The sequence below is a fragment of the Herpailurus yagouaroundi genome, unplaced genomic scaffold (assembly GCF_014898765.1).
Source record: "Herpailurus yagouaroundi ecotype Mexico unplaced genomic scaffold, PumYag 142, whole genome shotgun sequence".
NCBI lineage: Eukaryota > Metazoa > Chordata > Mammalia > Carnivora > Felidae > Herpailurus > Herpailurus yagouaroundi.
Genome location: NW_024412397.1, coordinates 2,739,352 through 2,765,538, shown reverse-complemented (window position 1 = coordinate 2,765,538; position 26,187 = coordinate 2,739,352). Strand labels below are relative to the sequence as shown.

At 51.7% G+C, this 26,187-nt stretch overlaps 2 long non-coding RNA genes across 7 annotated transcripts in view; both read left to right on the top strand.

Moving 5' to 3' along the window:
- LOC121032770 (uncharacterized) overlaps positions 1–13,984 on the top strand; it is a 17,459-nt gene extending 3,475 nt beyond the window's left edge. Inside the window, exons 3-4 of the long non-coding RNA XR_005791456.1 lie at positions 933–1,165; positions 11,419–13,984. This is a non-coding gene — a long non-coding RNA (uncharacterized LOC121032770). The remainder of the gene's footprint in view (positions 1–932; positions 1,166–11,418) is intronic.
- A 5,219-nt stretch (positions 13,985–19,203) lies between these two features.
- LOC121032769 (uncharacterized) lies at positions 19,204–24,940 on the top strand. Of its 6 annotated transcripts, none has more exons than XR_005791455.1 (4): positions 19,204–19,689; positions 20,508–20,586; positions 21,002–23,350; positions 23,607–24,940. It is a non-coding gene; the product is annotated as an uncharacterized LOC121032769 (long non-coding RNA). The 6 variants fall into 6 exon arrangements; XR_005791454.1 differs by having other exon boundaries at positions 20,683–23,350; XR_005791451.1 differs by having other exon boundaries at positions 20,508–23,350.
- The last annotated feature ends 1,247 nt before the right edge of the window (positions 24,941–26,187 follow it).

Genomic DNA, 26,187 nt, shown 5'->3' with positions numbered 1-26,187 from the left:
GACACAGCAGGGGAGGGGCGGGGGGGGGGACAATCCCAAGCAGGTGCCACGTTGCCAGCTGTGGAGCCCAACATGGGGCTTGAACCCGTGAACTGTGAGCTCATGACCTGAGCCAAAAGCAAGAATCTGATGCTTAACCAGCTGGGCCACCCACGCACCCTGTCAGGTTGCTTTCTCTGAGAGGGTTTCTTCCGCCTAAACTGACACGTGGACGACACTGACCTGATTCCACGCTTGCATCCTTGGAGGCACTCTGGCCCGTGCCCTGGACAGGTCTGGAGGGAGCCTGACTCGGAGCAGAAAGAACCCAGCAGAGAATAGAATACTTCCTCCCACCCCAGAAAGGAGCAGTTCTCCAAGCCAGTGTCTTCTGTGTTGCAGAAAATCAGGTTAGACGATGGTCAATGAAGCTGAAGCGCCAATGATGTCCATAAATAAACAGAGCCTCACGCTCCCGCCATTTTATACTTCGTTACTTCAGATGTCCCAAGGCCTGCGGTCTTACCCTTGGCGAAGCCAGTTTAGAGGAAGAGAGAGCCAAAGGGAAAGAAAGGGAACCGTGTCGTAGGTTTAGCTCAGCGCTCTCTGTTTTACCAAATCCTTAAATGCTGTGGGCTGAAAAACCGAGACGGAGAGAATTTATACGTGACCTAAGTTAGAACATAAGTCAAGTCAGTATATATCAAGGACAGAACGTGGCCTCAGATCTCTCTGAACACAAAGAAGGCTTTTACCAAGAGTATCTTCAGCATGTTGAGACTGCGGGCTGCTGTCAGGATGCCTGACTTCTTCTCTGCACCTCCGTCCCTTCTCAGATGTCCTTCTGATGAGCTTCCCATGAAACTGGAATGTTCTACTTCATCTCAAGAACTAAGAGTGAGGAAGGTTCACAGACAAGATTGTGTTAAATTCTTCTCGTCCCTTTTTCCCAGTGTTACACGTGAATGGGTCCAGTGCGGAAGGAGGAAAGCCCAGCCAGGCCGCAGGATTTAAGGATTTTCAGCCTGTGGATTAAGGAAGTAGAAGTCTTAATTTTTAGAGCCGCTCTGTCAGGCACTTTACAGCTTCCTTTCTAAGTGCTAAGTGCCATAAATCTCTGGACGGCCGGTCTCCAAACTCACATGTAAACGGTCCTGCACACGAGCAGCAATGGCCACCGACACAAGTGAGTGACCCATAAATAAGGCTCACGTGTGGTCCTTGGCTGTCCCAGTCCACTGTCCATCCACAGGCGCGGCCCTGGGCGTCTGGGGCAGGTGGCCGCACCTGCACACTTTCTGGGCACGGCGTCTGGCAGAAAGGGAGGCCCGATGCGACAGCATTGCTGCGGGCCTGCCTTCGTCCGGGTGCTTCTACGGTGCGGGCGGCCTTGACGACGGGTCATCCGAGAGTGGCCGTCTGAGGCTGGGGTCCCTGGGCAGCAGCCTCGGGGGGAATTAAGGGTTGGCTCTGTGCGGGCCCTTGCCCACTGATGGTGATTTAACCATGTGAAGTGGCCCTCCCGAGGCTGTCTCTGTTGGCTCTGGGAGCGTGCGAGAGCCACTGTCTTAGGACCTGCTGCATCCTTGTCTAGGACTCCTGCATGAGGACAAGGTAAGCGGAGGAGGACCTCAAAAGAGAAGGTCGCGTTGTAAGGGGCAGGGGCCTGCACGTTTTTTTCTGCAAAAGGCCGGATAGTAAATATCCAGTTTCAACTACTCAGCTCCTCCGCGGCACGGAAGCCGCCACACGCTGTGCCCGAGTGAGGCGGCCCAGCTGCAGTTTGGTGAAACTTCATTTACCAAAAGAGAGGGTAGGTGGGATTTGGCGCCCAGGCCTACTTTGCTGACCCCCAGGATAGGAGGAGGAGCAGAAAGGCAGTCCGTAAGATCCAGACCTAATCCCAGTTCTGCCGCGTGCCAGATCTGAGACCTTAGATGTTACTTTTCTCTGAGCCTGTTTCCTCATTAGTAAAAGGGAGTTCACGGTATCTGCCCGTTAGACTGCTGATGGATGATGTACGCAGAGCTCCTAGCGTACTACCTGGCACAGAGTGGGCGGGCGGTAAATATAGGGCTTTCCATCCAAGTACCCGCAGTTCTGGGGGGAGTCCGGCTGTAGGTGCCTCAGTGCTCTGTTGCTTTCAGAGTCTTTGATGGTCCTCTTTTGCCTCATTTGTTGGACCGGACTCAGAGCGAATGAAGTCTCTTTCACCCCATTTGTATTTTAAAAGTAGGTCTTTCCAAACTTACTGACATGTTATTTCAAACGGCCTGGCAGCATTCAGGGCTTTGTGGAGTCCCCTGGCAATTTGACTGCACCAGAACATTGCCTACCCTAAAATTTTTAAATTATGATGGAATGCAAAACAGATGTACCAAATCTAGGGAGGACTAGAGCAACATTAATTTGTTCCTTGGGAATGCCCTTCATAAGCACGTTTTGGGGCAGACATTTGTGATAAGAGCCAGGCAATAAAAGATCCCAGCGTGTTCTAAACACTGCAATTTTTGCAATTTGTGTCAAAGAAAATTTGGAAGGCACAGATAACTGAAACAGAGCTGACTAAATTTATGGCTCAACCTTTTACTGAAATATCTGTGTTTGGAAGATGTCACTGATCAGAGAAATGAGAATGTGGATGGAAAAAAATTAGTATTCAGACGGGTGGAGCTCTGAACTATGACACTGATCGATACTTAGTTAGAATATGAACTGGGGCCAAGTTTCTGCTTGGGTCTCTTCAAGGTGGCTGGCTTCACGGTGCATTGCAAATACCAATGTGAAAATAGAGTACTAAACTTAAAGTAGTGTTTTCAGAAAAACTGTTTAAACAAATTTTTTTAAGTTTATTTATTCTTAAGTAAATAGGGGTAGAGACAGAGCATGAGCAGGGGAAGGGGAGAGAGAGGAGGAGACACAGAATCCAAAGCAGGCCCCAGGCTCTGAGCTGTTAGCACAGAGCCCCACGCGGGGCTCGAACTCACAGACCACGAGATCATGACCTGAGCCAAAGTCGGACGCTTGACCAACTGAGCCACCCAGGCGCCCCCAGAAAAGCTGACTTTTATATACAAGGTTGTGATTTTAAGTACGCTGAGCTTCAAAGTAGGAAAAAAATATACGGATAGAGAAAAAGTGCAGTAGAGTAATAGTGTGAAGGCCACTAAGATATTGGCCTGGGGTGCCCAGGTGGCTCAGTTGGTTAAGCATCTGACTCTTGGTTTCGGCTCAGGTCATGAGCTCATGGTTTGAGTTTGAGCCCAATGTGGGGCTCTGTGCTGACAGCAAGGGGCCTGCCTGGGATTCTCTCTCTCCCTCTGTCTCATCTGCCCCTCCCCTGTTCAAGGTCCCTCCCTCCCTTTCTCTGTCTCTCTCTCTCTGTCTCTGTCTCTCTCTCTCTCAAAATAAATGAATAAACTTAAAAAAAAAAAAAGATACTGGTCTGAGAACTAGGCTGAGGCCACATTGTCAGCTATAATACATTACATCCTTGTGGGTCATATGATCCAGAAAAGAACTATTTGTGGCACAAGGAGAAAATTACTTCTTTCGGCAGATCTGAAATTTCATATCCCCCAAGATGTACTTGTTATACTTTCCCTTGTAAGAAATGAATCTGATCGAAATCTCTCTTGACCCTATAGAGTTATAATCTTCTGGGTAAAACTGACCTACTTTTTATCTAATTCTATGCTACCGCTTCTATAGAAAATGAACTGTGCCCGACAAGACACGCGTTCTGTGTTAGTGCAGTTGTGCATCAAGACGTGCTTTAAAATCAGGACAAATGTTTGGCTTATGAAAAAGAGGAATGGCTCGCCAAGCCAGAATGTAAACATTTCCTGTAGCTTTGTTACTTACTAATAACTTAACGTTTTCTTGCTAGGTTTTTATTTTATAAACCAGAGAAGGAAACAGATTCCAATGGTACTAGGTAACAATGCTGTGGAAGTTGTAATTCCACGATGTCGATGATGCACTGGAAGGTTGTGTCTAACTTTTTTGGGTAAAAAATAATAAAGAATGCATTTACTAGATTTTGTTTTGTCCAAATGCAGTTGTTTGTGTGGTTGAGCTCATGCCATGTGTAAAATTATGCAGTGTTTTCAAGATTTGTATTTTGAAATAATCTGCAATTAACAGCAAGTTTTTTTTTTTTAATTTTTTTTTTCAACGTTTATTTATTTTTGGGACAGAGAGAGACAGAGCATGAACGGGGGAGGGGCAGAGAGAGAGGGAGACACAGAATCAGAAACAGGCTCCAGGCTCCGAGCCATCAGCCCAGAGCCCGACGCGGGGCTCGAACTCAACGGAGCGCGAGATCGTGACCTGGCTGAAGTCGGACGCTTAACCGACTGCGCCACCCAGGCGCCCCAACAGCAAGTTTTAAAGATAGTGCAGAGAGGTCCTGTGTACCCGCACCCGGTTTCCCCCAACGGCTGTATCATATTTAACTATGGTACAATAGCAAAACCAGGAAACTGATGTTTGTAAGATGTGGGTGTGGGGATCTAACCCATTTTAGCCCATGTGTGTTTTCATGTAACTGCCACTGCAATCCAGATCCAGAACGGTTCCCTTACCCAGAGCACTCTCTCTTGCCGTTCCTTTAGCGCCGCACTTACGTCCCCACCCCCCACCACTCCCCCCCCCCCACTCCTTATCTCTGGCAACCAGTAATTTGTTCCCTGTCTCGGTACTTTTGTTGTTTCAGAGGTAAATGGAACCATATTTGTAAATGGAATCTCGTGTCATGTAAATTTTTTATATCTTTTATAAATCAATATAATGTTCTTGCATATAGTTGGGCCTTGTTGTTTGTTTGGAAGCGCTAGGCCCATTGATCCAGCAGTTCTGAGAAGGAAAGCCTGAGGCACAGTACATTTCTAATGGGTCTTTTGTCTCAAAATCCTTGGACTGGGATGGGGGAGGCAGCATCTCTAAACACAGTACAATATCGTGAGGTAGCCCACTCCCCCTTTTTGTTCAAATACAAAGGAAAGGTTACCAACCTGAAGTTACACAAGGGAAAAAATAGCCTCTGAAGATAGCAGTAAGAATCTGAGGGTAATGGCCCATTGTTTTCACAATTCTCTCAATTCTTGCAAAGAGGAAGGAACTCTTTCAATTATTAAGCTTCTTATTAAATTGAATGACCAGAAAACAAGTTAATGCAAATTGCGTCTTCTGGTTAGACCTGAAGTCTTGGCCATTGTTAACACCCCTCGATCATTCAGAATCATATCCATATAAGCAAATTAATATAAATCCTATTCATGTACATTTCCTCCCTCCATCTCTCTCTTCTTTCTCCCTTTCCCATCATCCGTCTTCCTTAATTGTTCTCTCCCTTCCCTCCTTCTCTCCTTTCCTTCTTCCCTCTCTCCCTCCATCCTTCTTTCCTCCTCGTTTTCTCTCCATTGTATTTTTGTCCAATTTGCCTTTTTTCCCCCCAGAATTGCCCTTAGTTCCACAGTCACTAACATTTCTTAGTCCCAAGGGTAGGGAGAGTCACCTAGCCCAGTGCTTCTCAAACATCAGCGTGCCCACAAATGACCTGTGTGTCTTGTGGAAACGTGGATCTTATCTCAGGAGCTCTGGGGCAAGCCTAGGAATCTGCATTCTTGACAGGCTCCTAGTGTGTGGACCACACAGAGAGCAAAGACTGATGATGAGACCCTCCCCCACGCCAGCACCCTTGTGATGTTCAAACACTATTCCTTTCCCTTTGGTGTGGAGAAGGCACCAAGGAGGTGGCTGGGCAAGGGTGGTGAGGTTTTGCGTTGTGGTGGGGTTTGGAGCTGACGGCCAAGAAAGAATTCTCGAAGACATCTTTGGTGCAAGCGTATCGTATTAAAGCACGGGGACGGGACCCGTGGGCAGAAAGCGTTGCACTGGGGTTGTGAGGAGTGACTGGTGATATACTGTGGGGTTGGGGGAGGGAAAGGCACAAGGGAGACCTCCAGAAGGACGTCATGTGCTAACGAGGACTCCTGAGATACCTGAGGCCCAGGGATTGGCAAGCTGAGGTGGTTTTTCCCTCTCACAAACCATTGTCCTTAAGACAGTAGGGAGTTCCTGTAGATTAGGCTATTGATAAGATTATCCTTTTCTTATAATTTGTTAAGGTATTTGTAAACTGATGGAGAGTCTTATCAGTTTGACCATTTGTTTTCTGTCCTTCCCTTTGTCCTTGGACTGCCAGGAGCACCTGAGGACTATCACACTTGTCCCACCTGGGGGTGAGGGATGTGCCAGCTTGTACTTTGCCCTCAGCCTGCCTTATGGTCCCTCATCAAGGTGCGGTGGGGGGGGGAGGAGCTGCAGAATTGGGGGGATGTGAGGGCAGAGAAGAAGTAGCCTTTGGAGGGTGTGCCAGTGTGAAGCAGAGGAGGGAGCATCTGGCTGGTTTGCTTCTCTCCGGGGTAGGAATCCAGCAGGCGACTGGCCGAGGGGATGAAATGAACAGCCAGGAGACGAGGCCTTCACGGAACTCTGGGTGGGGACCCCAGAGCGTTCTCTGGGCTCACATGCTGCCAGCAGGTTGGTGGTCTCCACGTGTGCACTTCCCATTGTTAACTCTTTTAACCATTCCCGGATCCCTCCGTGGGACCCACAGACGTCCAGTCGAACCATCTTTGAGGAGTTAAAGAGACATCTTGTCCATTAGGATCAAGAGTTTCTCCATTTGAATGCAGACCGCCCTCCATGATTCGTGCTGAGGTCACTTAGAGAAAAAGAAGAAAGACTGAAAAATCCAGCTGACTGTTGCCAAGGGAGGTATCAATGAGCCACCCAGTGTGACCACCACAACACACAACACCACAATGAGTTTCTATTGACTCAGCACTTGGTTTTCTTCGTGCTGCTTGGATTATGCTGTCAAAGGCCAGCCCCCCTGTGGCACATCCAAACTGGTGGCAGCAGGCACAGCCTGTGACATTTCAAGTCCACGTGACAGAGCAATACTTAAACTTTGGAAATAGAAAGTTGTCTGGACGACACCCCTTTCCCGTCAATACAGTGATAGTGTCTTACGTTTCTTTACCGTAGGACTTCATATTCACCTTTCTTCATATTAACAACACAACCGTGTTGTGGTTGATGCATTTTCAAATGATTATAAAATAAACGCATGCTATAATGATTATTTTGCTCTTTTTATTATCCTGATAGTAAATCTGGGCCATTCTTGACTGGTGCAGTAGGAACCGGGCAAGATGAAGAAGAAGGCGCCAAGATTTGCTCCTTTTGGCTGCTCAGGATCGGTGCTCATGAGGCCAAGACCCCAGGCCGAAATTTGTTTCTTTCTTTCTTTCTTTCTTTTTTTTTTTTTTTTAATTTTTTAAATTTTTTTTTTTTTTTTTTTTGAAGGAGAGAGACACACAGAGCGTGAGCAGGGAAGGGGCAGAGAGAGGGAGACACAGAATCCAAAGCAGGCTCCAGGCTCTGAGCTGTCAGCACAGAGCCTGACGTGGGGCTTAAACTCACGAACCGCGAGATCATGACCTGAGCTGAAGTTGGACGCTCAATCGACTGAGCCACCCAGGCACCCCCCCACCCCCCAGGCAGAACTTTCTTACGGGCTCTGTTCCCGTGTTTTCTGGGACAGTTAGAATTTCAGGTACTCTGTTTTGTTATTTTCATCCGTTCAAGTTTGTCAGGTGTGAGTGTCCGTTTGTTATAGGACGTCTTCTCTAAGGATGCGTGCCCCTGGCAGAGGGGCCCGTGGAGAGAGTGTAGACAGATCAAAGCAAGTCTGTCCTTAACAACTTCAGGGACGTCCCAATGGTGTATCCATGGTGCCATCTTCTCATGTGAGAGAGAAGTTTGCAGGAACGTGTGGGTGAATGGGATATTTCAATAGTAAAAAGTGAAGTAAAAAAAAAAACACTTGGATTCTGGGTGCTGGGTTTTTTGGTGTTCCTTCCAATATTTTTGAACTTAATTCTGGGTCACAGATTACTTGGAAACGTTTGATCCTTTTGGGTCTTGCTTTGAAGCATCGTTAGGCTGAACGGAAAGAGTGCCTGGTTCAGGGCTAAGGTGCCTCGCTTCCGGGATGGTAGCCCCAGAGTAGGCTCAGTGCCCCCTGCACTGTGGACATGAGCCAGTCCCCACTGCGGGTGAGCTCTGGGAATCTTCCGTTCCATCCTTTCCAGTGGTTCTTTCTGGGCCTCACCTGCGTGTGCTCGTCAGTACCCCTCTGAGACCGTGAGGTGGGGCCTCCACACCCGTGTGTGTGTCTGTCCTCTCTGCCACTCTGACCTGGGAATTCTGTGCCTCAGTCTCCCCGACTTGGCATCAGGAGGACCGCTGGGCGCTGCTTGGGCTCTCCCTCCCGGCACTGCGGCCACCCTGTCTCTTCAGGCAGTGAGCCGAGGGCAGTGGTGGGACCCACCTTCGCGCACAGATCTCTGCCCCGTGATGCTTATCGTCCAGGGACCGAAAACCCTTGTTCTGTGTGTCTCGTCCAGGTTCAACGGGGAGGCTGTACCTGGGGCCCGGGGCTCCGTCCCAGAGAGACGCTGCCCTGCCAGTTCCACCCTCGACCCGCTCAGGACCATCCAGGTCACATTCTTTCACTCTTCTCTTTTCACCTTGCTGTGGTTCCGCTCGATTCTGCGGTGTGCCGCGTGCCACCGAGCCCCACGGTGAGGACACGAGTTAGCCAGGCGTGGAGCTCGTGTCCACAGGTACCAGGATGGGCACAGAATGAGCCCTGTCTTCCCGGGGCTCCGAGTCCAGCCTTGGGGAGTGCGTGTTGGGGGAGGGCCAAAGAAGCAAAAGTAAGGACTCCAGTAGACACACGACCAAACGGTAATCGGATCGTCTTACAGAAGAGTCGTGTGCAAAGTGGTAGAGCCTGCGAGGAAAGGAGTGAAAAGTTCCGGGAGGACAGGCACGCCCGGGACCGTAGAGGGCCTGGGGGTTTAACAGCAGTCCCGACAAAAACCCGGGAGTGATCGAATCTGGCCGTCCCCGTCCCCCTGTGTCTTCTGGTCTGGCAGAGTTACAGAATGACCTGTGTCCTCAGCTGCACGCGGCAGCCCCGTGCGGCGCTCCGATGAAGCCGAGGAGTCAACCTTCCCCAGGTCTGTATCCAAATCCTGACATCTTGCCGGGTCCCAGGTCGCCACGTGGCGCCACAGGCATTGGCCCGCAGCTCCAGGCGCACGTGGAGAGGAGGCTGGCCAGGGGCTCCTGGCCGCTGACTCTCCCACTTGGGGGAGGGAGACGCGGCCGAGCCTCTTTGCCCCCAAACCCGGCCTCGTGAATGCTCCGAGTTCGGGCCCACATGATGAGCAGCCGTCCTTCCCTGTGGATTGGTGAGGGCTGACTTGAACATGGGGGTGGGGAAGGAGCTCAGGCGGTCTCTCCTGCAAGGGGCAGCAAGGGAAACTGAGGCTGAAGAATACAAGTTTGCTAGAGGTCCAGGGAGGAAGTGAACGAGCACCCACGTGGAGCCGTGACCTCATGAGAGAAATGAAAAGGTGGCCCAGAAGCAAGGGTTGTCTCAGTGCTGGGGCGGCTCGGCCCCCCCCCCCCCCCCCCCCACTCTGCGCCGGGGCTGGAAGTCAGGGTCAGGGTGCCGGCAGGTTGGCTGTTTTCGGGACTTGTGAAAGGCCGTCTGCTTCGTGCCTGTGTCCCAGCTTCTGACCGTCTCCCGTGACCCTGGGCTTAGGCTCCCTGACCTCTGCCTTCTTCATGTCTGTGTCCACAGTTCCTCCTTTAGCAAAGGCACCGGTCATGTGGATTAGGGCCCACTCTAGTGATCCTATTGAGACCGGATCACCCCTGTAAAGACCCTGTGTCCAAATAAGGTCACATTCTGAGGTCCTGGGAGTTAGGCCTCCAACATATCTTTCCTGAGGGGCTCAGGAGACAAAATTCAACCCATAATGGAAATAGAAGAAAAGCGTGGGATCTACAAGAAAAGACTGGTGTTGTGGCTTCAGATACGAGGCTGAGAGGTTTAGAGATTGCGGAGAAGGCTCCAGAAATCACCAAAAGCCCTTAAGCAGAAGAATGACAAGATTGCGTCTGTGTTTTAGAGAACAGCCCTGTCCTGAACAGAGGAGGCTGGAGCAGGGATGGAAGATCAGAGGCCATTTCACCGTGTAGACCCCGATCCGATGCCGAGGGCCCGGAGATGGGTAGTAGCAGTGGGAATAGAAAGCAGGGCGGCACGTATTTTGAGAGGGATTTTATTGGATTGGATTGGATTGGATTGGATTGGATTGGATTTGTTTTTTTTTGATTCTATTCTATTCTATTCTATTCTATTCTATTCTATTCTGTCTTGTCTTATGCTTATTTTTGAAGGAGAGATAGAACATGAGTGGGGAGGGGCAGAGAGAGAGGGACCCAGAATCCGAAGCAGGCTCCAGGCTCTGAGCTGTCAGCACAGAGCCCGATGTGGGGCTCAAACCCATGATCCGCGAGATCGTGACCTGAGCCGAAGTCAGACGCTCAACTAACTGAGCCACCCAGGCACCCTGAGAGAGATTTTAAAAGCACGATAACTTTGTCTTGCCAAAGATGGCGAAGGTGGGCTGCCCAGAGGTGAGGCTTCGGGGGTTCCAGGAGTGGGGGGCTTGAAGTGCATCGCAAAAACATGCCCCAAGGCCCAGGGGAGACAGGCAGAGAAGAGAGATGGAATGCATGGTGAGGGCAAGCAGAGCCAGGAGGGTGAGAGCTGGCTCCCCCTGGAAGGGCTGCAGGAGGTGAAATAGAGACCGTGCTCCCGGGTCCTGCTAGAGAAAGGGCGGTGTGAGGTGAGGACTTAGTTTAATGTCCCTGGAAGTGCCGTGTTTTGAGGACACTTTTTGGAAGTCACACAAGTTGTACCCCAAAATAATCTGAAGCATATTGTGAGCGGTAATTTGATGTGGTAACCTGGTTGGGTTGTGGCCCAAATATCTGTGGCCTAAATATTATTCTGAATGTTCTGTGATGGTGTTTCTCAGATAAGATTAACATTTAAGTCGTTTAACATTTGATAGACTTTGAGTAAAGCAGATTTCCCTGCATTGTGTGGTGGGCCTTACCTAATCAGTTGAAGGCCTAAATGGGAAAAGACTGGGCCTCTGAAAAGAAATTCTGCCAGCAGTTGGACTCAGCCTGCAGCATCAACTCTTGCTGGGTCTCCAGCCTGCCGTCCTACCGCAGATTTTGTACTTCCCAAACCTCACAGTCATGTGAGCTATTTCCTTAAAATCACTATCTGTATACATACACTACCTGTTGGTTCTGTTTTTCTAGAGAACCCTAAAACACACATCATCTCGGTTGCTTTTAAACGTAGTTCTGTTTCCTCAGCCCAAAATGCAAACATGGGTTAGAAGTTGTTAAAAAGCAACATTAAAAAAAAAAAAAAAAACAATACATTACAAGTATGTTTTGGGTCGTCACGTCTTCTTTGTCTTCCTGTAGTTCACAGATGCTCCCCCAGTGGAGGCCCAGGATCCCAGGGAGAGGGCGAGAGCCCTGAGCTGCTGAACAAATCCTCTGGTTGAGACGAAGGATCTGTTTTCCACGCACCTGACTTGCTCACTCACTGAGGGCATAGTTGGCCGAGGGTCCGCACATCCAGCTGCTGTCTTTGACCTCTGCCTGTCCCGGGAAGTAGGCAGAATGCGGTGAGTGGCCGTGACGTTCAGCTCCTCTCGCTGCGTTTCGACAGAGAGGACCTCAGAATGAGGAGGAAAGTCGAGTACGTCATTTGGAGAAAGGACACGGTCACACCGGAGACGTAGTGAGCCTACCCAGTTAGACGGGTAAGTGGGACAGCAGAGCGCATGCACAGCGAGTAAAAGTACCTCCCGGGCCTGGCCAGTAGGAAGGGCCGGACAAGGTGCTGGAGACAGAGCGGAAGTGGACACCATCTTCTGAGGAATGTGTCCTCCCTCAAGCCGGGTGAGCCGTGTAGACCAGATGTGACCATCACGTGTGGACCAGACATAACCATCACTAGCTGACTCTCCCCTTCACACTTGGATCTAGGATAGCTGGCACCCGCTTGAAAAGTACAAGGAAGCTACTAGAAAGATTAGAAGTCTTCGCACTTCCATTTGGAACATTTTTCAGGTAGCTAAGGGTGGTGATGATTCGTTTATTTTGTCTTTAAATTCCTGGTAGTTTAGAAAAATTTGGGGAAACCTGGCAAACTAGTCACAATCAAGTAGCGGGTGGACAAGCATGTGGTGACAGTGCAGCCGTAAGGCCTGAATTTTAAAAGTCGCCTCATACTCAGCTGTGCGCACAGCCCTGTCCAGAGCCCTGGACATCCATTTATGAGCACTGAGGTGCCAGGGTTACTCGTTTCTTCCCTTCTGCTCACGTGACTTTTCTTCAGCGAAGTGTATGGAATTGTAGTAAGGAAACATCGAGTGGATTACAGAAGCCGGAAGCATTAGAAAGGAGCTCCCTACAATGGGCACCGTTCTGCATAAACACACACACACGACCGCTTCTGCACCCCAGAAGGAGGCCCCTCGTGGCTGGCGTGCTCTGGAACCCTGCTTCTGGAAGTTTCCCCATCACGGATCTGTCCGCAGCAGCGTTTCTGTGCGCCCCGGCTGGGCAGCCCAGCATTGGGTTGGACCCGGACGTGTGGCACAGACAGTGTTTACGGCTCGAGGCGAGGTCTCTGGTATGGCTGCGGCCACTTTGAGTCTGGGCCATGACTGATCTGAGAGCAGAATTAAAATCGCGGATCCCCGGCCTGTCCGGAGGCCTGTCCTGGGCCTCCAGCCCGCCTGGGTGAGGGTGACGCCCTGGCCCACACAGTGGCCTCTGAGTCAAGAGGCATGGCGGCCCCTTCGTCGTGGTTTCTAGCCCAGATTTTCACCCGAATTGAGCCGGTGCTCCCGTGTCTTCATGAAGTGCACCTGTGTGGGGGGTGTGGCCGGCAGGCTCTCCCAGTGTGTCGCTGTGGTTGGTAGTGAACAGTCCCGGGGGCCTGTCCCCGCGTCGGTCCGTGGGTTGCCTCGCCTGGCCTGGCAGAGGTGCGGGAGAGCCCCAGCAAAGCCAGGCCGTCTGCGCAGTGCTCTCGGGATTTGTTGGACTCAGCCCGTCAGATCTGGACGTTGACGGGGGGTTTTAACTCCTAAGAGGTAACAGACGGTCCTGAAAAGGGTCCTGTGAACAAGCCTTCTGTACTGAGGTCCTGGTGCCAGCGGAGGTGGAGGGGACCCGGTAGCGAGGCGGGCTGAGGGTGTGATGGCTGGGGGTCCCCTGCAGACAGAGTCCTCCATCGGGGGCACTTACGGGCACAACCCTGCATCAGGGACAGGTGAGGGCACATCTCTCCATCATGGGCACCTGTGGGCCCGTCTCTCAGTTGGGAGCTGTGACTGGGGGTTCAGACGTGGGGTGACATCTATGTCCCTCTCTCCCAGGACCACACGTGTGGGATCATGCTCTGTGGTAGGTTTACTCAAAATTTAGGGTTGCATAGATGGGATTTCTCCTCCATCTGGAAATACCACGGACAGCACGAACACTAGAAACCTTTGTTAACCTAGTTTACTCGGAGATACCATTTTGTTGTAAATGTTCCCAGTTTTAAACAGGCGGTCCTCTTCTGCATTTGGGAGAAGGTTTAAGTTCGTATGCGAACCAACCCCTGAACAAGTGCACGGCCCTGCTTGCTAAAGTGTGCGGCCCACGTGGTCCCCCCCCTCCCCCACACGCCGTGGAGACCTCCGCCAACAGGTAGTCTGTTCCCCGGGACACCAGCGGTCTGCCTTCTAGGGGGCGCCCCGGGGCAGGTGGTCCCTCTCGTCACCCGGCCGCCTGCCTGAAGGTCCTTTTGTGGTTGGGCACACGGCAGCCCTCAGAAATCGGGTCCGCTTTCTTCCAGATGTTTCAATGCAGCACAGCTCAGCAGCGGCCCGCCTGCGGCCCCTCTGAGGACATTCGGACTGATGCCGTCACTAATGTGGCTCCGATCTAGGGCTGGGCCAACTCAAAATAGCTTAACATATGGACGCCTCATGATGAGCCTGTGAGGTTAGGAGGTGGGAGGGTTGGGCACAAGTAGTCGCGAGGGGAGAAGGTTCCAAGAGAATCGTAAACGATTATAATCTTTTGAATAAGTGAGGTGTTGTTCTCTAGGTTGGTGTGAACATTAAGTGACAACCTCAGAAATAATAAAAGAATTTCATTTCCCTTTTCTTAAGTGCTTTTTTTTTTAAATGTTTATTTATTTTTGAGACAGAGAGAGAGTATGAACGGGGAGGAGCAGAGAGAGAGAGGGAGACACAGAATCTGAAACAGGCTCCAGGCTCTGAGCGGTCAGCACAGAGCCTGACGCGGGGCTCGAACTCACGGACCGTGAGATCATGGCCTGAGCCGAAGTCGGGCGCTTAACCACCTGAGCCACCCAGGTGCCCCATTCATTTCCCTTTTCTAATTTGGAATTAGGATTGAAAATGTTTTTAGAGCATAAGATACGCTCAGCAAGAGGTCTGTACGCAGCTAGTCTACCTCGAGGGGCTCCTGCGTGATGATGTTCGAGCTCAGAACAGCCGGTCCACGTGGTCAGGAAGCACCTCCCTCAGCGAGCACGCATCCTGCTAGAGGCCCTTCCTGTAGGGCATGTCCCGGACCTCCCTCTTAAAACGCGAGTGTCTCCTCGGGCAGGCTGTCATACTGTCATCAGCATCTTTGCTACCTCACCATGACTCGGCAGATGGCTTTTCAGTCTGTCGGTTCTCTGGGAACGGCGTGGGACGCAGACTTGCACGTTGTGTTGGGTGTGAAACACCGAGGAATCGTGGTCTTAAGAGAAGCGGAGGCGGAGCAGAGCCTTCCAGAAGCCAGAGGGAACTTTAGGACCTGGGTGAAATCGCCACCACTCTGTGCTACACAGGAAGGCTATACCCGGAGCCACAGACGGTCGGGACGAAGGGACCAGCGATCTTCCCACCCTCCTGTCACGTTATAGGCAAGAAGAGGGGACACTTGAGAAAGGAGAGTGACAGCTCGTTGACCCCTGGCACGTCTCCTGTTTGCTTGCGTGTTTCGTTGATTTTTTTTTTTTCTGATTAAAAATTAGACGTTTCTCATTACAGAACATTTGGAGAATACAGAGAAGCATCAAGAACAAAATCAACGCCATGCGAAAGGGGGTTATCCAACGGAGACCGCAGTGTGGAAGGGACCTTTCAGAGCAGCAGAACGGGCAGTGGGAGGGTCCAGCTGGCCCCTCTGTCCTCCAGGACCCTCAGCGGACCTTGCTCTCTGACCTCCCTTCTACCCCATGGGGGTTGTTCTGCGGCATCACCTCTGTTGCTTCTCCACAGTCAAGGACGGAAGGAAAGTTCTGTCCTCTCTCGGTCCCGCGAGTGCTGCTCGCTCCCGTGCTCGGGCAGGTCCGTCCAGCCCACAGACTCGGGAATCTTTCTGGTGCACTACTGACCGTACCCGTTGTGATGGCCACTTAAAAATCCCCACAAAAGTGTCCTTCGTTTCAGAAAACGTCCTGTAAGTTCTCAGTTCTAAGATAGTTTTGTAAGAGGAAGGCGCGATGGAAATGATGGAATTGTTCTAATCCTACTTTTTAAAGCTGTGGAATCAAAAGAATGTCTTCTGCGCAGCCCTTTAAATCCTCCAGAAGGCCCTATGCCAGATTTTCCTGAGCGGCCCGTTTTAATCGTGCACCGATCGAGATTTTTAATGAGAGTTTATCTGGAAATTGCCGGGGCAGCTTCCATAGATTTCCCGGCAGCGCTCCTGCCAGAGGTGATGTGGATTTACTCTTACTGTTGTGCTTTGTGGAATAAGGTGTTTCACGTGAAAGGAGGTGAATTAGAACCTCTTGCTTCGTTTCTGGCCTGGTTTCTTCCTTCGTATTCCTCAAAATGAAGCCGTCAGTCTCGATAGGATGCGGCTCTACCTTGACTCCAGAAAAGCTCTGCTCGAAGTACTTCTGAAGTTCTGGTATGATCTTTTCTTTTATTTCTTTCTTCTTGTCCTTGAGGTAGATTTTAGGCATTCCTATGAAAAGAAATGTTTTCCATCTTGAAGCATTGCATTTAGTGGTAATTGTCAAGTGTTACTCCAGAGAGAGCGCCTTGCTGTGAGAGAGAGCCACACGGTGTGTGAAACACACCCCCAGGTCCCCTTGGGGCGTGCCTTGTGCTGTGGTGGTGGAGGGGAGTGGAGGGGAGCGAGTATCTTTACTTCCGTGATCAAGGAGATGGAATCCTGTCTGTCTGTCAGAGGGGATTAGGGAATGATGGTCAAAGGTGTGGACCCGATGAGATTTTACTAGTGTCCCCAGCTATTTCTTTCTTTGCCCTTTGCCCTCTTTCGGGGTGGGGGTGGTGAGGGGCTGCTTCTCTACAGGGTCCCTCTCCTCCCTGCCGCTGGAAGTCTTCTGTGGAGCAGGGGACCGTGAGGTGCTGTCTGCACCCAGCAAGGGCTCTCCGCATAAGGGACCCAGAGTACTGGCCAGAAACCCTAGGCAGCCTCAGTGTCCAGGGTCTGGATGACCTAGCAGGACTCTGGCGGCCTACAGCTGGTGCTGGGAGGGCCCGGGAGGAGCTGCAGGCTGGCCAGGGTCAGGCTGGCAGCAACAAGAGACCTTCTAGAAACTGCTCTAGAGACCACTCGTTACAGGAAAGGCGCTCCAGGGCTCTGCCTTGGTCGGGGCCCCCCGATCGTGACCCAGCCTGGTGAGGTGAGTTGGGCTTGGCATAGCAGGAGCCGAGCCAACTGCTGACGCCTTGAAGGACCACACGGTGCTGACAGCTGCATTCAGTTTCTAGAAGCTTCACGGCATGAGCCACGGGTCTTCTGCTCCACGCGGTATCTTCACATGTTCGCTTTTCTGGACGTGACTCTCGGCATCTCAGGAAACAGGCCAGGTGTTAATTCTCATACTGGCAATGGAGCAAGAGGCCGGCCCCGTCCAAACCCTGGCTGGTCGCTTCGGCCTTGAAACGCCAGTAGCGCTTTTGGCTGCGGCACCCACTCCCGTTTTTGTAGCTGTGTTGTTGGTGATGATGACAGTGATGGTGAGATATACACAGAAGTTATGGCAACCGCTTTCAAGTGTATGGTTCGGGGCATCCCGTTCACGTTAATGTGCAACCGTCCCCACCGCCCACCTCTAGGACTCTTGTTAACCCCAAACTGAAATTTTTGCTACCTTGTTTTTTGAATTTTTGAATTATCCTATTCTGTGTCTTGCCAAATAGACTGTCCGTCTCTTGAGGATAGAACAGAGTGTGCACAGGTCCCATCCTGTGTCTCACATGTAATCAGAGCTCCAGTACGTGTTCGGTGACGCCAGCGTGCAGCTTTATGGTAGAGTCTGCTTGTTTCTCAGCAACCTTTTTTTCTCAGCCTCCTCACTCACGGACCCCTGTTTATTAAAATTAACCACAGCTCTCAGATGGCAGGTGATTGGGTCAGGACTGGGCCCCTGGCCCAAGAAGGACCAAATATAGTCTTCACGGCCTGGATTTGGGACAGTCTCTTTTACTTGAGTATGTGCCAGGAAATGTAACATTGAACTGAAGAGCTGTGGTATCCCTAAAATTGCAGATAGAGGAGAATCTGGGATAAGATGAAAGAGAAAGAATGTATGTGTGAGAGAGAGTTCGTGTGTGTGTGTGTGTGTGTGTGAGAGAGAGAGAGAGAGAGAATGTGAGAGTCTGTTAGAAAATGTGTGTGAAATTAAATGTGTGAGAGACTGTATAAAAGAGTATGTACACGTGTAGGTATGTGAGAGGGTGTGAAAGTGTGTGGGAGCTGTGTAAAATGGAATTGTGAGAGTGTGGGAAAGAAAGTTGTATAAGAGAATGTGTGTGTGCAATGGCATGTATCTGACAGGATGTGTAAGTGGAAATATGTGAGAAAATGTGTGTATGAGAGACTGAGGGTGTGTGCGGGAGAGATCATGTGTATTGTGCGTGTGAGAGAATGATTGTGAGGGTGCCTGTGGGAGAATGTGTGTGAGACAGAATTATGTGTTGAATGTGCGAGAGAGAGGATTATGTAAGAGTTTGTAAGAATGTGAAAAAATGTGAGATACTTTGTGTGCATGTGTGTGAGATAATGTGGATGTGAGAAAATGTGTGAGAGACTGTGTGTGGTAACGTATGTGAAAAGGTGAGTGTGAGGTGAGTGTGTGTGCAAGAATGGAAAAGAATGTGAGAATGTGTGTGCAAAAATGTGAGTTTGTTAGAAAACAGGTGTGAAATTAAATGTGAGAATGTGTGTAAAAGTGCAAAAAATGTAAGAATGTGAGACAGAGAATGTGTGTGTGATAGAATATATGAGAGACTGTGTGTGTGACTGAAAATGCATGTGAGAGCATCTGCATGAAAGGGAATTGTGAGACTGTGTGAGAGACTATGAGAGTAGTAGAAGAGAATATATATGTGCGATAACATATATGTGAGAATGGGTGAAAATATTTGTGAGAAAGTACGTATGAGAGACTGTGATGGTGTGTGTGTGACATGATGTGTATTGTGCATGTGAGAGAATATGCGTGAGACAGTTGTGTGTTGAATGTGAGAGAATTGTGAGAATTATGTAAGGGTATGTATTTGAGAAGATGAGAAAATGTGAGATACTATGTGTTTGAGAGTGTGTGTGTGGTAATGTGTGTGAAATAGGCTGTGAGTGGGGTTGTGTGTGCAAAAGTGAATGAGAATGTAGGAGAGTTGTGAGAGAATATGTGTTAGAGGGTGCGTGTGAAGGAATTTGAGAGTGTGTACCAGAAGGTGTGTGGTTGCCTGTGTGAAAATGCTTGTAGGAGTTGTGAATGTGAGAATTAAGGGTAAGTATGTTGAAATATGTGAGAGAACGTGTGAAAGAGTATGTGAGTATAAGTGTGAGGATGTGAGAATATTGTGTGAGGGTGCGTGTGTGTGATTATAGAAGAGAATGTGAAAATGTGAGAGTGTATTTGAAAGAAAGTTGTTAGAGTGCATGTGAAAGCACAAGAATGTGAGAGAGAGTATGTGTGGACAGGTGTGTGTGTGAGAGAGTGGTCATAATTGTGCGTGAGAGCAAATGTGTGTGAGAGCGTGAAAATATGTGTGAGTCTGTAAGGAGATGTGCGTAAAAGGTGTGAGAGAACGCGTATGAGAGTGTATGTGAACAAATGTGTGAGAGAATCGTGTAAGGGATTGTGTGTGAGAGTGTATGTGGGAGAGTGTGTGAGTCAGTGGTTGTGAGGTTGTGAGTGAGAGAGAACACGTGTGAGTGAATGTCAGAAGGCATGTGTGAGAATGTGTGTATACGAGAGTGAGTTGGTGTGTGAGAAAAGTGTGTCAGTTAGCCTTTGCTTCTGATATTTATCCCACTATTTCTTAACATCGTCCCTTTTCGCAATTAGTTTTTCTTTCTTCTTCCCATAATTTTGACTGTTTGTTCTTCCATTTTGCCGGAGAAGATCTTTGGGAGACTTGAAGTCACCAGGAGCCCGGCGTGTTCAAATGTGTCTTTGTTGTGTCGTGCCTAACAACAGTTCCCTCAGAGATCCAACACTAGATGTGAATGGTTTCTCTTCAGAATTTTGAGGACATCGGTCCATTCTTGTCTTGGGGAAATTCAACGCCATCTTGATTTCCGAACTTTTAAAAAGTGACTCGTGTTTTTTTCCTTTCTCTTTCCTCTCGGGAAATCCTGGATCCTGCCTTTATCACCACCGTTCTTAAATTGCATGGTGATGTCCTTGATGTAAGTCATTCGTTGGGTTCTTTCAACGTTTTTTTTTATTTTTATTTTTGGGACAGAGAGAGACAGAGCATGAACGGGGGAGGGGCAGAGAGAGAGGGAGACACAGAATCGGAAACAGGCTCCAGGCTCTGAGCCATCAGCCCAGAGCCCAACGCGGGGCTCGAACTCACGGACCGCGAGATCGTGACCTGGCTGAAGTCGGACGCTTAACCGACTGCGCCACCCAGGCGCCCCACGTTGGGTTCTTTCAATCTGGACCTCGTGGCCTTCAATTTGGGGGACTTTTCTGGTGTTATTTCTTTCATTATTTCCTCCTCCATTTTTTTGATTCTTAAAATGCTGCCCTTTAGGGAAAGAGAAAATAGTGGCGTTTCCCAAAAGCATCGCATCACGCACCCCCACGTCCCGTCTTTCACCACCCCACGGGTGCACGCACACACGAGCACACGCACACATGTGCACACATACACGGGCATGTTTGCGTGCCTACCCCGTTGCTGTTTTTCCCTTGTACGGAGCTCCGTTACCTGACTCCTAGTTAAACTGACTTAAAATTGTGCTGCATCTGGACACGGACTGTGGAGGAATGTCGCAGGCGGGCACCCGGGCCCTGATGCCCTTCACGGCGTGAGGTGCCCGAGCGAGAACGAGGAGAGCGGGGGAGGAGGGTCTGCCACCACTCCCACCGTTCCTCGGGTGTGAGCTGGGGAGTCCGGCTGGACCTGGGGGTTCGGGCTGTTGTGGGAAGGACAAGGGTTAAGGCCGGGACGAGCTCGTTTAATCCCCAGTCCAGACCCTCACCCCCTCCTGTCTGTTAGATGGGATCACGGAAAACACAACGTTGGCGGCTCGCTCAAGGTCACCCCGGGAAGTGATGGAGCCGGCGTCCGAGCCCAGGTGCGGTGGGCAGGGAGTCGGGTCACCTCTGATGGGGCTACAGGTGCAGGTGTCGCGGTCAGAGGCAGGGGACCAAGAAGTGTCCGCTTCCCCCAGGGGTGAAGGTGAAGGAGGCAGAGCGAGGGCGGAATGGAGTGGTGCGGATTGACACCCCCTAGCACCCACCGGAGACCTAAGTGGAGGGGCGGGTCACGGCTCGTCAGCCTGTCCCTTGAGCGGCCGCGTGTCCTGGGAAAGCCACCTGCCCTGGATCTGTTGCCTCATCTACAGCGGGGGGGGGGGGGGGGGCGGAACATCTCCACGGCTCTTGGCGACTCTGAAGTTCTATAATTGGGGTGCTCGCTGTCTGCGGGACCTCGTTGTGACCTGTTCACTGAAGTTATTTTCTGTGAAAAAGAGCAGACTTCTGTTGTAGGAGAGACAACACCGTCACGGGCCAAGCCGTGTGAGTTCCAGGGATGTTTCCACTTCGCTTTCACGGACACACCAGTGTGATGTCAGATTTCAACGTTCGTCACGCCGCTCCCCCCCGCCCCCCGCACTCAGTCCATCACCACGTCCTGTGAGCCCTACCGCCCTCCGCCCCAAATACCCGCAAAGTGCCTGTGTCTGTCTGCCCTGAGCCCAGCCCTTCGCGGGCCCCGCACCCCTAACTCCTCCAGGCCGCACAGGGCCGGGCAGCCGTGGGGAGCGCCTCTGAGCAGGGTGGCTTCCGGAGGCTCCCGGCTCTCCTTGCTCCCTTGTCCCCGCTCAGTCTCGCTTCTGCTGGGTCTCCCCCGACAGAAGGAAAGCGGCTGGGTGGCAGGGTCCTGCCTGCTTGCTCGCTGATGTAGCCCAGCGTCTGGAGCCCTGCGGGCGCCAGGAGGCACTCGGTAAACGTGTGCAGGGGTGAATGAGCGAACAGACCACAGCTGGCCAGGGGAGGGCACAGGTTCCCAGCGAGAGCTGGAGCCGCGCTCTCTCCCGACCCCCGCCTCTCTGAGGGCTCTGAGCTGAGTAAGTGTGGACCCGCCCTCAAGCCTTAGGTACCAGGAAGTAGGTGGAATTGATTTTCAGAGTTAAGAATTCGTGAAAGATACCTAATTGTTATTATGCTTACATTTCTTTCCAGTTGGTTCTAAATTGTGTATGATCCGCCCATCAGTCGATGCTGCTAACAGCCAAAGGAAGTGGCAGGTGTATTTTCTCCTTCATTTCCGTCTGCAGTTCCTAGGGGCCGATGAGCATCCCTGTAACAAAGGCTCCTCTGTCCTGTGTCCTGTGATGATGCAGCATCACCAGGGGCCACCCGTGCAGAGGTCCCCCCGTTGTCCTGGCGTCCGTGTATCAAACACACATGGGCCCACGGCCCTTCTGCCACTCACGGACCCCCCACCAGCACAGGGACAGGGTCCAGTGGGAGGCATATCATGTAGGGCGTAGGCAAAATAGAACAGGCCACCGCAGGGTCTGGTGACGGGCACTGGGGGCACACGGGGTGGCTGAGTCTGAGGTTATAGGGGGGCGTGAGCCTCTACCTGAATCTGCGGACACGGGGCAGAGTATCCCCACGGCACACGTGTTAACAGCACTGCCACACGCTGGCAGACCCGGAAGCCAGAGGAGCAGGCGTTTACTCTGAGCCCCTGGATGGACGCCGCGCCCAGAACCCGGGGGTCTTACAAAAGAAGGAAGAAACAGGCAAGTGCCAGGACCCCGCTGGGGAAGATGCTGCAGGTCAGTGAAGTGATCGTGGCGCACTGCCAGTTTCTGGTCCTCTCCGCGCCTGCGTAACCTTGCTTAGAGGATAAGAGCAAATATACAGATGCATCTGGGACTGGGCGGGTGCCGAGGCGCGTGGGTGCCAGGACATGTGACCTTTGTAGCGGCAGCAGAGAGCTAGGCATTCCTCAGAAGTACGTCTGGAAGGTCAGCGCGTCCTATAAATTGGAGAAAGGCAAGTGGGTGAGGCTGGGGACCTTGGGTCACGGCTGGAGCCTAGTTCCTCCAGTGTGTTCCGGGCGGAGCAGATACGGCCAGGGAACCCTGGCTGGACTGCTCTGCCCTTGGCTTGCCTTTGGGGGGTGGATTTGGAGAGTTCTGGAGAACTGCCCCTCTCTGTGTCCCCTGTGTCCCCCTGCCCTTGTCGGGGGATGCCCCGGATGGAGCCCCTCCCACCACCCCTGCCAGCACCTCGGTGTCTGCCCCGGAGAGCTCTGGACACTCAGGGCTGGGTTAGCGTCATGCAGACAACCCTTCTTTACTCTTGCTGCGTGAGTTGGTGGAAACAAGAAGGTGACATGAAGAGTGCATTTGGACACCAACAGGGTGGGAGGCACAAGCGGCAGGCGGTCACGTCCCGTGCGGCCTGCGCACAGGCTTCCTCGCAGGGCACGTTCGGGGCGAGGTCCCCACCTTCGTCGCACCAATAGTTGGGAATCCCTCCCCTGGTTACAAACATACCTTGGTTTTACTTGAAAAATAACAAATGATTTAACCAAGTGTCTCTCGCATAGGATGTTATGAAGTGATTTGGGAAGAAATGAAAATATATGGCTGTCTCTTCTGAAAGGGTCACCTGCTGACCCACAGAGGGTGAGAGATTTTCGCCTGTGCTTCTGAACTTTTCCTTTCTCTCCTGCTCTGTTTTGTGCTGCACGTGTCCACCCATTTCCTCTGCGGCACCGGGCCTCCCGCTGATGATTAACGGAGACTGCAGGGAAACCGTTCGGGAAGGACACCTCTGAGGGATCGTTACATCTGCACAGAGTCTGACTTAAGGAGGGTGAGTGATTCATCCATGTGGGCACTGTGCACAAATAGGTTTTTTCTGGGTGTAACACTGGACCGTTGTCTTCAGTCTCCAAGAGGAAACTGGTTGTGATATGTCGACGAAAATGGAGAACAGGCTTCTAACCAGGACAGCCTGAGAGCTCGTGACGAATTTGACCCTGTGCACAATAGAGCTCATTCACACTTGAGGGCAATTGAAATGTCAAATAATTCTTAAAGCATAATGCGTGGCTTGTTGATCCCTGCAGAAGTCTTCATGCTCTTTGTACAGTGGAGAAGATGGGCGAGGAGCAGGGTGGAGCGAGAAGAGACACTTGTCCAGAGGCTCCTGTCCCCAACCCCCCCCCCCCGCCGCCCCCCCCGTGTGTGCCCTGCTGCCCTGGGAGCATGCCGGAGACACACGAGTGTTTCTGGACCAGCAGTGAATAGAGGAAGCGGGGCCCAGCATCTTCGCGGGTTAGAGATGTTGTACCCAGTTTACCCGTGGGAGGCAATGAAGTTCGAATGAATTGCTAATTAGTATCTACAGCAGTGTTTTTGGTGATCAGTACATAAAATACTCTTACAGACCGCTAAGGAAAGGCAGCCCAGTAACTCTGCTCCAAAAGAAAAGTAGATTAAGATCTGAACAAGTATTCGCAAAAGAAAGAGTTCAAAAGGCCGGTGAACGAATGGAAAATACCCTGATTCACAAACTGCTAAAGAAACGTGCAAAAACTGTGTTGTGTTCTGCACCTTGGCGGGCTCTACAGACAGCAGGCTTCCCCTACACCGTAACGCCCAGCTACCGAAGGTCTGGGAGGCGGCCCGCGTGTGCTCCTGGCGGGAACACGAGTGGGCGGCGCTGTTCAGACGGGCTTGGCTCCAGCCCCGTCACATCTGTGCACGCAGTCGACCCTGAGGGGGACGCGGGGGTGAGTACGCGGCGTCACCCCAGCAGCATGCGCTCCACGAGATGAAGGCAGAAATAACCCAAGTGTTGGGTGACAGGGACCCGGCAGAGACTGCTGGCTGTTCTGGCTCCCCCCTTCCTCCCACAGTGAGAGGACTTGGCCACGTTCATTTTTTCTTACTTACTGGATCCGTGTGCACCAAGTTGAAATAATCAGTATCCTGGGTTCATGAAAAATCGCCACGGTTAGCCTGTGCGTGCGTGTGTTTTTAAGTTTGCGTCTTTGTAGCAACGAGGTAAGCGCCCGTGAGCACAAGGCGCAGCGCGAAGGCCAGATCCTCGCCAATAACTGTGTTAGCCCACGTGCCCGCTCGTCCTGGCTGAGGGGACCCTGGCTCTTCTCTCCCTTGTGTGCATCATGTCATGTTACATGTGTGCATATATTCCAGAAGGTAGATTTCTAGTTGATTTTTAACTTTGCAAAATAGTGGCCTGTGGTATGTCGTCTTTGAAACTTACTTTACATGCTGTTGTATGTTCCTGTAATTTCTCCACTTTGACTGTTTGTGTTTTCTGCTTATATTATAATATACTAATCACGTTCCTCTCGATGGCTATGTGAAATGTCTCCTGGTTTTTTCTCCCAGGAGCAGAGCCACTGTTCAAGAATGAATACGACATTCCCATGTACATCTGCGGGTGCGCGTTTGCAGTTTCTCTCTGTTGTGTTTGTTCTCTGGGGCTGCCATACGGGGACCTGTTCCCTCAGTCTGGGGGCCAGGAGTCTGAAGTCAAGGCAGGACTGAGCTCTAGGGGAAGGATCCTTCCTTGTCTCCGTCAGCTTCTGGTGGTTCCTGGCGATCGATGATCCCATTTACGTGACATGTTTGAGATGACATTAAAAAAAATTTTTTTAATGTCTATTTTTGAGAGACAGAGCAAGCAGGGGAGGGGAGAGAAAGAGAGGGAGACACAGAATCTGAAGCAGGCCCCAAGCTCCGAGCTGTCAGCACAGAGCCCGAGACGACACGGGGCTCAAACCCACAAACCGTGAGATCGTGACCTGAGCCAAAGTCGGACGGACGCTTCTCTCCAGCGCAGCCGTGAACAGAAATGCCACCTTATTCACACAGATCTTTATTTCTGATGTGCCTACGTGATCCTACTTGGTTCTTTCCTGTCTGTTCTCCACCCGACGCCAGCGTACTGCGAGGCTGGAGCGCGGGGTGGGAACACTGCCAAGGAGGAATCCCAGAGCAAGGTGTGCGTCGTTCCCGTGGTTCAGACCTAGACTCTCCTTGGCTGCCGCCGCCCCCTCCCCCCCGCCCCCGCACGCTCCCCGTGTCCGTGGAGCACAGTCGGGGAACCTGCAGCCCCTGTATGTGTCCGGGACTCCCCAGCCTGTCAGAGCCCAGAGGAGGCCCCTGTGGAGGGCGGGGCGGGGGGGCGTGTCTCAGGCTCACCTGGTCCCAGCCCGGTGGTGACTCAGGGACACGTGGGCTTCTAGGATGGTGTGGAACCAGGACTTGTGCCTGCAGGCCACAGCTTGCTGAGATGGGTGGGAACACACGTATTGTCTGCTTTCTATGGTGCAGACCTTGTGAGCGTCTCCCACAGGTGATCGGTTAGTTACCCTGATTGCATGAATCCAGACACCCGCCCTCGATTTCCCACTGAACAAACAGGGTCTGAGCGTGGCCACGCAGGCTGCCCGCTAGCACACAGACCTAGGAAGTGGCCGAGCCCCTGGGCACATACGCAGTGCGTCCTGAGCGCTGAGCCAGCGTTGGCCAGTCTCTTCCTGGCGCTGTTTCTGAAGCACAGAGCGGCCCCGGCGGCCCCTGAGTCATCAGGCCCCTGCCGCCTTCTTCAGCTGCCTTGTCTCCCGTCTGCAGTCGGTGCCTGGGCCTGCCCGCCCTGCCCCCTCTCGTCTTCCA